The sequence below is a fragment of the Melanerpes formicivorus genome, unplaced genomic scaffold (assembly GCF_026170545.1).
Source record: "Melanerpes formicivorus ecotype bairdi unplaced genomic scaffold, bMelFor1.0.p_v2 SCAF_22, whole genome shotgun sequence".
In the NCBI taxonomy this organism is placed as follows: Eukaryota; Metazoa; Chordata; class Aves; order Piciformes; family Picidae; genus Melanerpes; species Melanerpes formicivorus.
The window spans coordinates 2955172-2970023 of NW_027142374.1; the positions used below are offsets into that span (position 1 = coordinate 2955172).

The 14852-nt window shown below is 39.4% G+C and overlaps 1 protein-coding gene across 3 annotated transcripts in view; it reads right to left on the reverse strand.

Moving 5' to 3' along the window:
- DIAPH2 (diaphanous related formin 2) overlaps positions 1-14852 on the reverse strand; it is a 238918-nt gene that overhangs the window by 11943 nt on the left and 212123 nt on the right. The gene's annotated exons all lie outside the window — the stretch shown is intronic.

Here is a 14852-nt window from a genome sequence, read left to right on the forward strand (position 1 = left end):
AAGAGTTTCTAACTGCAATAAGGGAAACAGAAAAGTTAATATATTTTCTTTGAATCATTTAGTATTATAAACACTCTTACTTCAACAGTATCACAGTATCACACAGTATCACTTAGGTTGGAATGGACCTCGAGGATCATCGAGTCCAACCTATCAACACAGACCCCATGACTAGACCATGGCACCAAGTGCCACATCCAATCTCCCCTTGAACGCCTCCAGGGTCGATGACTCAACCACCTCCCTGGGCACCCTGTTCCAATGACGAATGACTCGCTCGGTGAAGAACTTCCTCCTCACCTCGAGTCTAAACGTCCCCTGGCGCAGCCTGAGAAGAGGCCAACCCCTTCCTGGCTACAACCACCTTTCAGGTAGTTGTAGAGGGCAATGAGGTCACCCCTGAGCCTCCTCTTCTCCAGGCTAAACAATCCCAGCTCCCTCAGCCTCTCCTCATAGGGCTTGTGTTCAAGGCCTTTCACCAGCCTTGTTGCCCTTCTCTGGACACGTTCAAGTGTTTTGATGTCCTTCTTAAACTGAGGGTACCTTACACATGCCTGGCAAAAACTGCACTAGACCATTTATAACCATCAGACTGGGTCATTTTGCATTCATTTGGATTTGATATATTTGTAACCAAAAATAAGAAAAGATTCAGTGATATGACATCCCTGTTCTCAACATTTATTTCTTAAGCACAAAGTCTTGACAATCAAACTGAAATGACAGCTAAAATGGTTCTTTCAGCATCAGTTTCAAATAAAGCATTGAGACTTCAAGCAAATGCTCTAGCTGTGATGTCTAACTCTCTAACATCTGCTTTACTTTGGTTTAGGTCAAATCCATGCTTCCACATGAAAACTGAGTGATAATCTGAGTATACACAGAATCACATAATGTTAGGGGTTAGAAGGGACCTCCAGATATTGAGTCCAGCCCCCTTGTCAAAGCAGAACCACTTTGGGTAGGTTGCACACTATATGCTGTTATGATGGTCAAAGAAATAGCAGGGATTTTCTTTGGTTGTTGTTGTATTTCAACGATCTCAAACCCTGACAGCACATACCAACCACAGAAATGTGTTGATCTTACAGGAATTTAAAAACTATCTTCTTGATCTGGTTAGTGGGATGTTTACCAACATATTGATACATACAAAAAGGTGTTGAAGAGTAAAAAAAGGTTTTAGAAGAAATAAAGAGGAAGAAAATAAATGGGCTGTGTATCTAGTAGGAAAATTTTGAGGAGGAAGAAAAGGTATTAAGGAGAATTGTAACAGCCCTCAAAATTGTATGGTTCTTCATAATAAAAAAAAAAAAGAAGACAGACATCTCCTGAGTTCTCTGCAGGAGCCAGAAGTGCCAAAATTATCATCATAACATCATAAGCCCTGAGGTAAGATAGATTGGTATGTGAATGTGTATTCTGTTTAAGAACGTTTGTTTCAAAGATGTTAGTCATTTAGATAACACACAGTACCTTCATTTCAGGGTTTCCAGAACAGCCTAAGTGCTCAAGTGGATATCTGCATTCTTTTTAACTTACCAAACAGAAGTTGTTAATATTCAGAAGTGCTGTAGTACAGAGCCAGGTCTAAAATACAGAGAGCTAAAGGCTCTAAAGAGAACAAAGAGATGTCTAATCTTACTGTTGCCACTCAGCCCTGCCTAGCTGGGCACCGTTAATTGTAGCCTTTGATTTGTATGAAAATTCAGAACATGTCTATGGCCTATGTGTTATACATAAAAATGCTTTTAAAATGAATACTGAGAGAAGTGTTCATGCTAAATGGCATGTGATGACACTTACCAGCTCAGCACAATCCAGTTGTGACCATGGTCAATACAGTTTGGGAGCACACTTTTGCAACCAAATCTAGGATGTTGACCATCTGTATGACAATTCCATTCAGAAGAGAGATACTTATCCTATTCAGAGCTGACAAGAATCTATTACAGTGAAGTATTTCTAAATATATACATATATTATATATATATGTTTGTAAACCCTACTTTCAAGTAATCAGCTTAAAATAAATTTCACTATTGCTTACTCTAGACTTAAAAAAAAATAATCACCCAATAATCTAAAATACCTTAAAACTTTAAAAGATCTATTTAACATTTTAATTTAACTTTGCTGTCTCCTTAAATAGTACCACATGGGATGTGCATTGAAAGCTCTTCCACAAGAGTTGCAAAGCAAAAGCCTTAGCTTGAGACAACACATGCCTGCCTCAGGGGTTACAAGACAAATCAATCTATTTTTCTCCTTTCCTCCAAGGGTAATTGGCCTTTAAAATTACAGTGCAAAATAGGCCTTCATGTCAGTACAATGCAGGCACATATACAGCCATTTCCCATTTCTTTTTCAGTTTGAATTCTCAGCTGAGAGCTAAACTTATAAAAGGTGGGAAAATAAAAAGAAGATGAAGAGGAACGATTGCATCAGTTCAAATCCTCTCCAATAACAAGCAGCACTGTGACCAGCATTTGAGTCTGGAATTTACTGAAACCTGTTCTGAATAGCTGTCATTTTCCTAGTCAGTACTTTTTCATTCTTGTTTGTGATAAAAAGTACTTGAATTTCTGTGACAGCCTGTACCACTGGCATTCATAAAAATTTGACACAGAATTCTGTTGAACTGAGAAGTTATAATTATTTCTTCATTTGTCGTACAATCTCACAAAGTAATACTGATTTTTACCTCACTTTCATGAAGTTACCTTTTTCAGCAGCAATCATATCCCTACAATGGTTATGCACATCATCATATATAACCTCAGAGCCTGAATATTGCTAAATTATACAGAGCAAAGTTTTACTGGGCTAATAAATTGTTTTAAAGCAGTGAAACTCAGATGAGAGCCTTCATATTTTTCTGATTGCTATTAAATGTTATTTGTAGTGAATTTACTCATATTGTACCTCCACTAAGAAAATCTCATGTGAAAATATTTGCCGGTGCATAAAGATGAGTAATCAGCTAAGCTACAACTGATACACAAACCCTGCAACGACAAAACACTTTAAAAAATAATAATCAAAACAACTTAGCCTTTTAAAAGTAGCACTAAGATTCCCTTGAAACAGAGTATTGAAAGTGTACCACTAAACCTTTAATGTGAACTTCCTCACTGGGAGTCTGTATACAGGTGTAAAGCAATTATTAGGTTTGGTATCTAAAAGAACTCAGGTTCCCATTAGAGCCTGAATGCTTCAATGACCCTATTATTTTCTTTCCAATGCTCCCAGACCTGATCAACTTAATTATTCTGACTAGTGAAACATTTAGGACATGAATGTATGATTTGTTTTAAACCAAATGAGACAACTGAAAGTACTTCATAAAATAACACTGAAAAAAAAAGAGTAAGATACATGATGTGATGTGTCAAATCCTGGAAGAAGGTCAGATCTATGTATCAGTAACAAGGGAGAAGCACAAAAAGAGACCCACTGCAAGAAAATTGCATTTATTCAGGTATTTTCCCCATGAGATTGTGATTTGTACAGTGAAAAAGGTGTATCTTCTGAATCAGAAGGATGAAACAAATTTCAGAGAGTAAATAAACTAGGTCTGCTTCAGTAAGGAAAAAACAGAAAGCACAGAGTCCTCTCATGACCACACACAAAGTATGGGATCTTCTAACAAAAACCCATTTCATGTCAGAGAGGGGAGATTTGCTGATGTAAAAGATGTGTTTCCCTGTTTGAATTGTGCCTTCTATTTTACTGCTAAAGAAAAGCATATTCCCATTTGTAACAGATTTGGTCTGATGCTAATAAACCATACTCTTCATAAATAATGGAATTGAAAACAACTAAAATGTCCTATTCCCAGCTCCCCTATTAACACTACTGCTCTAACAATTTGTATTTGCTTTGAAAGTTGACTGTAAGGTCACCAACAGGACAAAGAAATAAAGACAGTAATAGGTTCTGAACTTCAAGTATACAAGCAGCCATAAAGTTAGCATCTTCTCATACAAATGCATTTGTCCTTAAAAAGAATCAAACTGACATCAGAGTAGTCCCCTCGCCCCTTGCCTCCTTTCACTAATGATATGTAATGGCTGCTGAGCCTGCAATAAATGTGTTTATGTCCAGCTACATTGCCATCATTTTACAACCTAATCTGATACTTTTAAGAAAGAAGGAAGTCACAGGAGACCAGCACCAGCTTGTGCTGAAGGCATTTCTTGACATCAGCCTTCACTTCGCACTTCAAATGGAAGTATTCGATTTGACAAAACATACTGAACGTCAAGAGAGAAGGCTCTTCACCTCCTTTCCAAAACTGCCTGAGAGAAGTCAATACTAATTCCTTTACAAAGCTACAACCAAAACCTGACAGATGAAAGTCAAAGGGGAAGCTTTCTAGCTATTTCTTACAATATTTTATTAAAGAGTGGAGTACAAATGTGTTTGCCTCACCCCCACCCTCCACTTCTCAGTTTTATCAGTTAGCAGTTTAAATACTGGAAGTCACATCTCCCATGCATAGATGCTTTATCCTTTGCATAGAACATGAAAGTAATGAACTCAAAGATACAGAAACAAACGAAAAAGGTCTCTTTTTTGTAAAGGAATTTGTTCAGAGCAGAAGTTGGATAACACTCCTGAAAAGCATGTATTTCCTGCTGCTTCATGTAAACTGGCTACAGAAGTTTTTCACAGAATCGACAAGGTCGGAAAATACCTCAGAGATCATCAAGTCCAACCCGTCACCCAAGACCTCATGACTACTAGACCATGGAACCAAGTGCCATGTCCAATCTCCTCTTGAAGACCTCCAGGGATGGTGACTCCACCTCGTCCCTGGGCAGCACATTCCAACTGCTAACAACTCTCTCTGGGAAGAACTTTCTCCTCACCTCGAGTCTAAACTTCCCCTGGTGCAGCTTGAGACTGTGTCCTCTTGTTCTGGTGCTGGTTGCCTGGGAGAAGAGACCAACCCCCTCCTAGCTACAGTCACCCTTCAAGTAGTTGCAGAGAGCAAGGAGGTCTCCCCTGAGCCTCCTTTTCACCAGGCTAAACAACCCCAGCTCCTTCAGCCTCTCCTTGTAGGGCTTGTACTCAAGGCCTCTCCCCTCGTTGCCCTTCTCTGGACACATTCAAGTGTCTCAATGTGCTTCTTAAATTGAGGAGCCCGGAACTGGACACAGGACTCAAGGTGTGGCCTAACCAGTGCTGAGTACAGGGGCACAATGACTTCCCTGTTCCTGCTGGCCACACTATTCTTGATGCAGGCCAGGATGCCATTGGCTTTCTTGGCCACCTGGGCACACTGCTGGCTCATGTTCAGCCACCTGTCAATCAGTACCCAGAGGTCCCTTTCGGTTTGGCCACTCTCCAGCCACTCTGACCCCAGCCTGTAGCACTGCATGGGGTGGTTGTGGCCAAAGTGCAGCATCCAGCATTTGGACTTGTTGAATGTCACCATGTTTGACTCTGCCCATCTGTCCAGCCAGTCAAAGTCCCTCTGGAGAGCCCTTCTACCCCCTAACAAATCAACATCTGCTTCCAAATTGGTGTCATCCACAAATTTACTGATGACTGACTCAATCCCCTCATCCAGATCATCAATGAAGATATTAAACAGAATGGGGCCCAGAACTGATCCCTGGGGGACACCACTAGTGACTGGCTGCCAGCTGGATGTGGCACCATTCACCACCACTCTCTGGGCATGGCCCTCCAGCCAGTTCCTAACCCAGCACAGAGTGCTGCTGTCCAAGCCACGAGCTGACAGCTTGGCCAGGAGTTTGCTGTGGGGGACAGTGTCAAAGGCCTTACGGAAGTCCAGACAGACTACATCCACAGCCTGCCCCACATCCACCAGGCGGTCACCTGATCTTAGGAGATCAGACTGGAGAGACAGGATCTGCCCTCCTTAAATCCATGTTGGCTCTTTTCTCCACATCCAGACAACTGACAGTCCTACTCAAAAACAAGCAATTTTCCTTATAGCCTGCAAAAGTCCGTCTTCTGCATTTTTTTTTACGTATCAGAAAAATTCTCTTTATGTCTATATATATATGAAATCCTCTGCAATAACTTGTAGTCTACATGTAAAATGAAATATCTTAAATAATACAATAAAGGCACACTATCCATAATTATTTTTTGATTAAATAAAATATCAACATTTTTTATTCATGCCTAGGTTAACATTTACAATTCAGCATTTTGCAATATTTAAATGGAATTGAATATGCTATGAGGAAAACTTAAAAGTACATCACTCCTGTATGACCTGCTGGCAAAGGCTGTAGTCTTCTGTGACCATCTGCACCTTTGTGGTAGAAAAATTAAAGAAAAAGCTCCTGTCTGAGCCTGGTGAGATGATCTCATTGCTACCTGTTACTTTTCTCCACACCCCAACCGAGAATAACTAGATACTGCATGTGACTTTTACTATAAATAATTTGCCACACAGGCATAAGCAGGTTATGGGAATGTGAAACTGTTGCTTATTAAAAGAATTCATACAAGAAAGTAATTTAGGCTGTACACAGCAGACTCTGAGGTAAAATATAATAACTTTTAGGAATTTAGGAGTCTAATTTCTTTCTTGGCTGAGCACACACGACTCCGTTATGATTCAATATTGAGACCTTGGTGCTCACATGAGGTAGAATTTGACCCCGTATGTTCATATAAAGAATAAAAGTACAGAAGCAGTTAATGGTGTGAGAGGGCAACAAGTTTTCATTAAAGAGCTCAAAATAGTTTCTATTTATTAATAATTATATCTGAGGAGTGACATTTTCTAAGGCTTCCTGTGCTATCTCAGGCAAAATACCCTCAGGTTAGTGAAACTCCACAAACCCTGATCAGTCCACAAATCCTTATCTATTTTCCTTGCAAAATCTGCCAAAGCATCAATATTGCTCTTTCAGAAAAAGAACTTTAAAGACCTCAAAGAAGGAAGGGCAGGAGTAGCATGGGATTACAGCACGTGTATCTGTTATTCAGATGGTTCCTAAGAACCTGTGAGTATTTTAGGAATGCTTTAACAGCCCTTTTGCAAAGACTAAGGGGACAGCCAGGCTTAAGTGTACTATTAGTGTCTGCATTTTAAAAACAGGTTTAAAAATTCTACAGCTTTTGAAGGTCACACACCAAAACAGTACGTCCTTAGTCTGACTACCTAAATGAATCCCTGTTTAGATACAATATGCAATTATATGAATATGAATACAACTGTTCCAGAATTCCTATCTCAGGTCAAACTTTTCCACCTTTCCCTAACTACAAAACCCTCATTTATTAAACAAGATGTGACAGTGCTGATAGCTTGTATCATGCACTACAAAAAGGACCCTAAAAAGTTATGATTTGAATAAATTAGGACCGTATCTGGCTTGAAGAAACACTAGAAAACACAAGAATATGAACTGAGTTCTCAATGCAAGTTCCAGAGCTTTAAAATCACAATTCCACTTTGTATCAAAACAAAAATAGACAACCTAGAGCTAAAAAGAAGTTAAGCTCTTCCAACTGATCATGATTGTCTTCATCCTACTGTTTCTACTAAAGATGCTCTTGAATAGAATAGACCAGGTTGGAAGAGACCTTCAAGATCATCGCATCCAACCTATCATCCAACACCACCTAATCAACTAACCCATGGCACCAAGCACCCTGTCAAGTCTCCCCCTGAACACCTCCAGTGATGGAGATTCCACCACCTCCCCGGGCAGCCCATTCCAGTGGGCAATCTCTCTCTGTGTAAAACTTCCTCCTGACCTCCAGCCTGAACCTCCCCTGGCGCAGCCTGAGACTGTGTCCTCTTGTTCTGGTGCTGGCTGCCTGGGAGAAGAGACCAACCTCCACCTGTCTACAACCCCCCTTCAGGTAGTTGTAGAGCTCACCAACTCACACATGATACCTTATTACAACCTACAAGTGCTGCATTTTCTGCACAAATGTCAAAAAATGGAAAACCAACTGGCATCTTTCAACCCCTCAGCACCACAGCTATGAACTTGTATGAAATTCCTTGCCACTTACAGAAGGGGCTCCGAAGCAAATGACACCATGACTGCCCCTGCTTCTGTCAGGCAGTGACACAATCTTAATATTGGGTCTGTATTATTTTTTTAAAAAAGATGTATTTAATTTTTTGCATGTTCTCTTTTAAGCTCTTTTAGTTGAAATTAACTTTTACTATAATTCAAAGTTAGGTAACAGATGAACAAGTTAAGCAAGAGGTATTTTTCCATGAGTTCCTAGTTACTACTTGGATTAAAAAATAACTACATCCAAATGTTAATGCCAACATTCACAATATGAATAAAAATATTTTCCTAGACATAAAAGCTAAGAAAGCAAAATGTCAGTAATGTGCTGACCACGCCAGAAAATAAGTCCTTCCTTCAGAACTTCAGGCATGACCTCCTACTTTTAAATAACATATGCATCCAAAAGGTTTCTGGCAATAATCAGTAATCTTTTTGAGTTCTTACACCAATAAAAAACAAAAGATTCTTCTCTGCTACTTTTGGTGTTAAACAGGTTTATCTAGTTCCCTAATCTTAGAGGACAGAGTCTTAAGCTGTGCCAGGGGAAGTTTAGGCTCAAGGTGAGGAGAAAGTTCTTCACAGAGAGAGTTGTTAGCCATTGGAATGGGCTGCCCAGAGTGGTGGAGTCACCATCCCTGGAGGTGTTCAAGAGGGGACTGGAGGTGGCACCTGGTGCCATGGTTTAGTAGTCATGAGGTCTTGGGTGACAGGTTGGACTTGATGATCTTTGAGGTCTCTTCCAACCTTATTGACTCTATGACTCTAATGAGTATAATGCAGGACTGCTCTTTATGGACACCTACCCATTTGCTGACTTCCGCCATGAAGTCTGGATTCTTGGCAGCCTTCCTGCCTACAGAACTCTACACTGCATTGGAAAACCACACTTCTCTGGCTCCACTGAGCAGTATGAACTACTGTTCTATGCTTTTAACTCTCACTTGGTTACTGCATTGTTTCAAAAGTTAAACTGTTTCATATCAATTGCTCACAATCCTCTTGTGTTCTCTGACCTCTTTGTCAGTTATTAACTTCCTTAATACATTATCTATCAGTTATTCTTCCCTGACATACTAGACCCATGCTATGTTAAAATTCTCTTTCAGATAACATTGATACCATACTCCAACTTCTGTACTGATAATTGACTTGCATATTAAAGCATGAACAGGGCAACTGAGAGCTACTGAGCATAGCTATTCTGAGAAGGGAGAAAAAAAAAAACAAAAAAACCTGGACTTCCTCAACTCTTGCCCAAGTCAGATAACACATTAAAATCCAGGTAGCAAAGCCAGCCATAAGGAATCCTGTATTCCACCTTTTTGTTTAGATAATGAACAGTCACTAGATGCTTCTGTCATTTATTTATGCTTTTATCATCAAGAATCTGAAGCATGACATACAATAAAGGACTGTTTAAATATGTTCCCCCCAATTACATAATAGAAGACTATGATTTCCCATGATTGTACTTTCTTGGTTCCAGCAGTGAACAAGACAAGTTCATTTCTCTTTCAGCCTCTTCTCCCACTCTCAGTCTTTTTCATCACAGAACATAAAGTACAACTATTACATAGAATCTGCAAATCTCTTTTTCTTTTAGTTTTCCACCAAACTCTTCTCCATACCAAACCAGCTATACTCAAATACTTGGTTTTACTTTGATTTGTAGGTGAATCAGCCTCATTTTCACCTGCCTCTCCCTCTGAGTGTTTTCAGAACATGGCTATATAGCCTTTCTTCCAGAAATGTTGATTGATATTCACAATATTAGGTAAGCTTCCCACCATTCTCCATACTGCTCCATATTTTGAACAAGAAAGGAGACAGTCACTCTAGCTTTTTATCTATCCTGATGGAGTGGGACTGAAACAACCCACTTGCTCAGCCCATAAATGTGTGTGAATGCAAAGCTTGAAGAAATACATTCACATTCACTTGGGTAGATGAGAAGAAGTAATGAAACCTTACACAAAGATGCTCGGGAAGATTCTGTAATTTCAGTTCTGCTCTTAAGCCTGCTCCAGACTGAAGTGACAGAAGGGAGGGATAAGGCAAGAGTGGCTTGGCTATGTGTAAGGTAGCAGAGGAGGCTCAGGACAGGTCACTGCTGAGAGTGCAGAAAACCAAGCAAGTCATTCAGGGACAAATCTTGGCCTTAAGCATCTTCTAAACACAGAGAGCTTGATTTGCTAATAAGGATGAGGGTTGTTGGGTCATCTTTTTCACTGCCACATGGAAGTGACTTTAGAGTCCTATACGTCCCTTGAGGTACTTGTAGCACTGAAAATAATGTTCTGTGCCATAAAACAAACCTTGACTGTCTTTCCAACTTTTTTCCCCTTTAAAAAAATAAAATAAAACCTAGTTTCCAATACCACTCCCAAACTAATTCTGCCATACAAACCAGGAAATTCTGGATTTAACCAGGAGCCTCTGTCTGGAGTGGGAGAGAGCAGGAACTCATACAGATTTTGCTGCCAGAGAAAATGATTAGGAAAATACATCCTTAATGCCACTAAAATAACATTAATCCATCAGATATTTTTTGCCCAAAGCTGGCAATGTCCTTTAGAATTATGTTTTGCTCTATGTAAACAGTTTTAACTACAAGCTCCTTCAATTTCATCTGAGGGAATATTTTTTCACGCTTGAACTAGTTTCATCTTCACAAATAACAAAGTCAGTGTGTGAATAGTTTACACCTATTTGTGATTCACCAGGCACAGTGGCCTTTTAAATATCACCCACCTCTTCCTTGGTTTTAATTCTGACTTAAAAGCCAAGGAATTCTGCTTGCTTTTAAAGTAAAAATAATAAATAAATAAAGGAAAACATAAACACCTTGTCCATTGTCCACCAAAAGCAGAGTGACTCACAATTCAGAGCAGTTCCTTTTGTTGAATTACACTTTTGATCAAAGGATGTTACCTTTTTTGTTTCTATTCTCTTTATGCTCTGAGCAGCATTTCCTACAAAACATGACTGAAGCTTTGCTGAACACTGATGATAATTCTTATTGATGTCCAACTATGTTGCTTGCACTAGATACTCAAGGAAGCAATGGTGTAAACGTAAAGAATAAATTACATTTTTGAGGCATTTCAATTACCTCATCAACTGTTTATGATGAACGAAAATAATTAGCAAATACCTCCAATTTTCCAACCTCACAGTATCACCAAGGTTGGAAGAGACCTCAAAGATCATCAAGTCCAACCTGTCACCACAGACCTCATGACTAGACCACGGCACCAAGTGCCACATCCAATCCCCTCTTGAACACCTCCAGGGATGGTGACTCCACCACCTCCCTGGGCAGCCCATTCCAATGGCTAACAACTCTCTCTGTGAAGAACTTTCTCCTCACCTCCAGCATAAACTTCCCCTGGTGCAGCTTGAGACTGTGTCCTCTTGTTCTGGTGCTGGTCACTTGAGAAAAGAGACCAACTCCTAACATCTCAATAGTAATAAAGAAAACCAGCAGTAAGTAAAAAAGAGCCTGCAATTCAGCTTGCCAACTTGATTCGGAAATCAGTTAGGCTTTAGAGAAAGCCATCTCTACAGACCTCCTTTTTTTTTGGTGAGAATGGGACACAAGAGAAAAATTTCTCAAACAACAAATTCTATGATTTATTTTTTTTCAATGTGATTTTGGAATATCCTACTCAGCAGTAACAGAAAAGCAAACTGTGAATGAATAATTTTCAAAAGATGTAATACAACTATTGTTACAGAGATTATTTTTTTTTCCCTCCATAAAATACGCTGACTGCAGTTGAAAGCAAATAATTATTTCATAAAACAGCATGCTTGTACAGGGCTGAAAATTGTATCCATAAAACAGAAGGGAAAGAAACAAGGAAGAGAAGTACTCTGAAGCATGCAAAATAACTTCATGTGCCTTTTTAGTTTTTGACAAGAGTGCATTTAAAGACTCTTTGAACAACACGGATGCACGAACAGCATGAAAGAGTCATAGTGCTAACTGCAATTTAATTTATTGTGTTTATTTTGAGTTATAGTTCAAAAACAAGCCTTCTGTACTTCAAGTCCAGCACAGCTTGAGACAGTCACAAAGTCTGGAAAGTCCAGGAGGAAGAATTAGTAAATGTCACAATACCTTCAGGGCACAATAGATTCTTAAAATAGGTAATGCTTCAAGAGTTTAAAGAGGAAAAATACGGCAGGGTGCCTCGAAGAAAAATCTGCATCAGGCTGAAAGGTCTACTAACTTAAGCTTAATGATGAGCAAACTAAAAGGTCACTCTGCATTGCCATCCCTGTATGCTCAGTTACAGCTGTTTGATGTGACTGATGCAATCATTTAGCTGTCCAGCAAAATAACTATTAAAATAGTTCGAGTCACACAGTGCCTCTTAAAAAAAGATCATGCCCTTTTCCTCTCTGTTATCACACACATCTGATGACAAGACTGTTCACAGGAGGGACCTTCTGAACATTGAAAATGCCTTATATGCTTATAAATACATTTATATGGTTATGTATGTGTACATAAATACATTTTATCACTTAGAGACACAATAGATTGGCTTTTAACGTGCAAAGTCTCACTACAAACACTGATGTAGTAGTAGTTCATCTAAATAGCTGATATCAAAGACTTGTATGGGATGTGGAAATGTGTAGGGTTCACAATAAACCAGTAAAAGTGGTTATCATCTCTATTAGTGTTCACATGTAGCCCTCTGAGTATCAACTACCATATGAAAACAATTATGCAGTGTAGTTCACAGTTTAAAGAAACTACAAGCCAATCTCTTTCAAACTAGCTGTTCACTTTGTTGCTCTTTAAAAATGCCTTCATAGTAGGGCATTTAAAAAAAATCATTGCCATATGAAACCTGGACAAAAAAACCCACAGGCCTAAAAAGTTCTGCAAACAATCCTAAAAAAAAATAATAATATATGAAAAATTGGGTCCTGATAAAGTGACTAAAAGGAGAACTAAACCCTTTTCCCGTTAAAAAATGCTGATAAAGACTACTGACCAATTCTCAACAGTTTTCCCCAAGTGTTTTTGAAACCAAGAAGTCTCCTTCAGATTGACTTTAAACCTGAAGACGACTTTAAAACTAAAGAAAACTGTGAAAATACAGGTCCAACAAATTATAAGATTTCTCAAAATATTTTATTGAACAAAGTATTATTTTTTCCTCCATAGGAACATTTTGAAGTACTGACAAAGTTACCTTCCCTTTTTTTGTTTTCTGCCTTGAATGCTCCCCACCCAGGGTCATCTCTGACAGCTTTGCAGACAAGACAGCTTGTATAATAAGAGCCTTTTTTACAACAGCTGCTGAGAGTATTTACAGTATCACAGTATCACCAAGGTTGGAAGAGACCTCAAAGATCATCGAGTCCAACCTGTCGCCATAGACCTCATGACCAGACCATGGTACCAAGTGCCACGTCCAATCTCCTCTTGAACACCTCCAGTGATGGTGACTCCACCACCTCCCCGGGCAACACATTCCAATGACAAATGACTCTCTCAGTGAAGAACTTTCTGCTCACCTCGAGCCTAAACTTCCCCTGGTGCAGCTTAAGACTGTCCTCTTGTTCTGATGCTGCTTGCTAGAGAGAGGAGACCGACCCCTTCCTGGCCACAATCACCTTTCAGGTAGTTGTAGAGAGCAATGATGTCACCCCTGAGACTCCTCTTTTCCAGGCTAAACAATCCCAGCTCCCTCAGCTTCTCCTCATAGGGCTTGTGCTCAAGGCCTCTCACCAGCCTTGCTGCCCTTCTCTGGACACATTCAAGTGTCTCAATGTCCTTCCTAAACTGAGGGGGCCAGAACTGGACACACTGTTTCATTCCATCTGCCCTCACCAGATCTCTCAACTTTGAGGAGTTAACAGCATACTACAATATTTTATTACACCTATGTACTTTTATAGATTGGTAACTCTCATGCTTCCGAGCTTCTTCTGTGTTTGCTTACAATCCAATTGCTTTGCAAATTGTTTTATCTTTATTATTTCTACTTCATAAGTTGAAGTACTACAGGTTAAATCTGCTGCTAAATGTCCATCTCTTTAGAGAGTACTGAGATGTGATCAAGTTTCAGAAACTCTACAACTCCCCCTCCAAAAATTGACAGTAACCATGAGAGGTTCATAGACGTGTGAAAGGAGGTGCTTAACAGGATTTTAGACTGCAGTTTGCCAAGGGCTAACTGGTGAATTTCACAATAGAGATAAGCCTAAGAATGACTGGTTTGCATATTAAATTGTGTCATCAAAAAACTCTCAGGTTTCTAAGAAGAAATAAATAATAAAACAGAAAAAGGGAGCAGCTTCCTACCGATTTATGACTGAGCAAAATAATTTACGTCCCACCGAGCCCATTTTCCTCAAAACGTTACATTTTGAAGTCTTTAACAAATGCATAGTACTCATACTTTTGTAAATAAAACATCAGTTAACTTAGCAGTTAACTTGCCAAGCAGTAAAGCCTACATCCACAACCTCGTTTCATCTAAGCTGCTTAACATCATGATCTAGCCACTGCAGAAAAGAAAAGTGAATACATGAAAGACGAATTGAAGAAGTGAATTTGAGATCTGTACTACACTGAAGGCTGGTAAGAGCATAAAACAATAGCAATGGGATAATATTTGGGTCTCTATCACTAACAGTCTGTGCAAACAGAAAAAAGCTGGCTGCCACATGAGGAGATGAGAAAAAGGGCATAGACCACAGCAGCAACAGAGCAGCCTTTCCCTAGCCTCATACAGACAGGGTTGTTAAATACTTCATGGGACTGTTAGAGACCAATCTTTCCAACACTATCCATCCCAT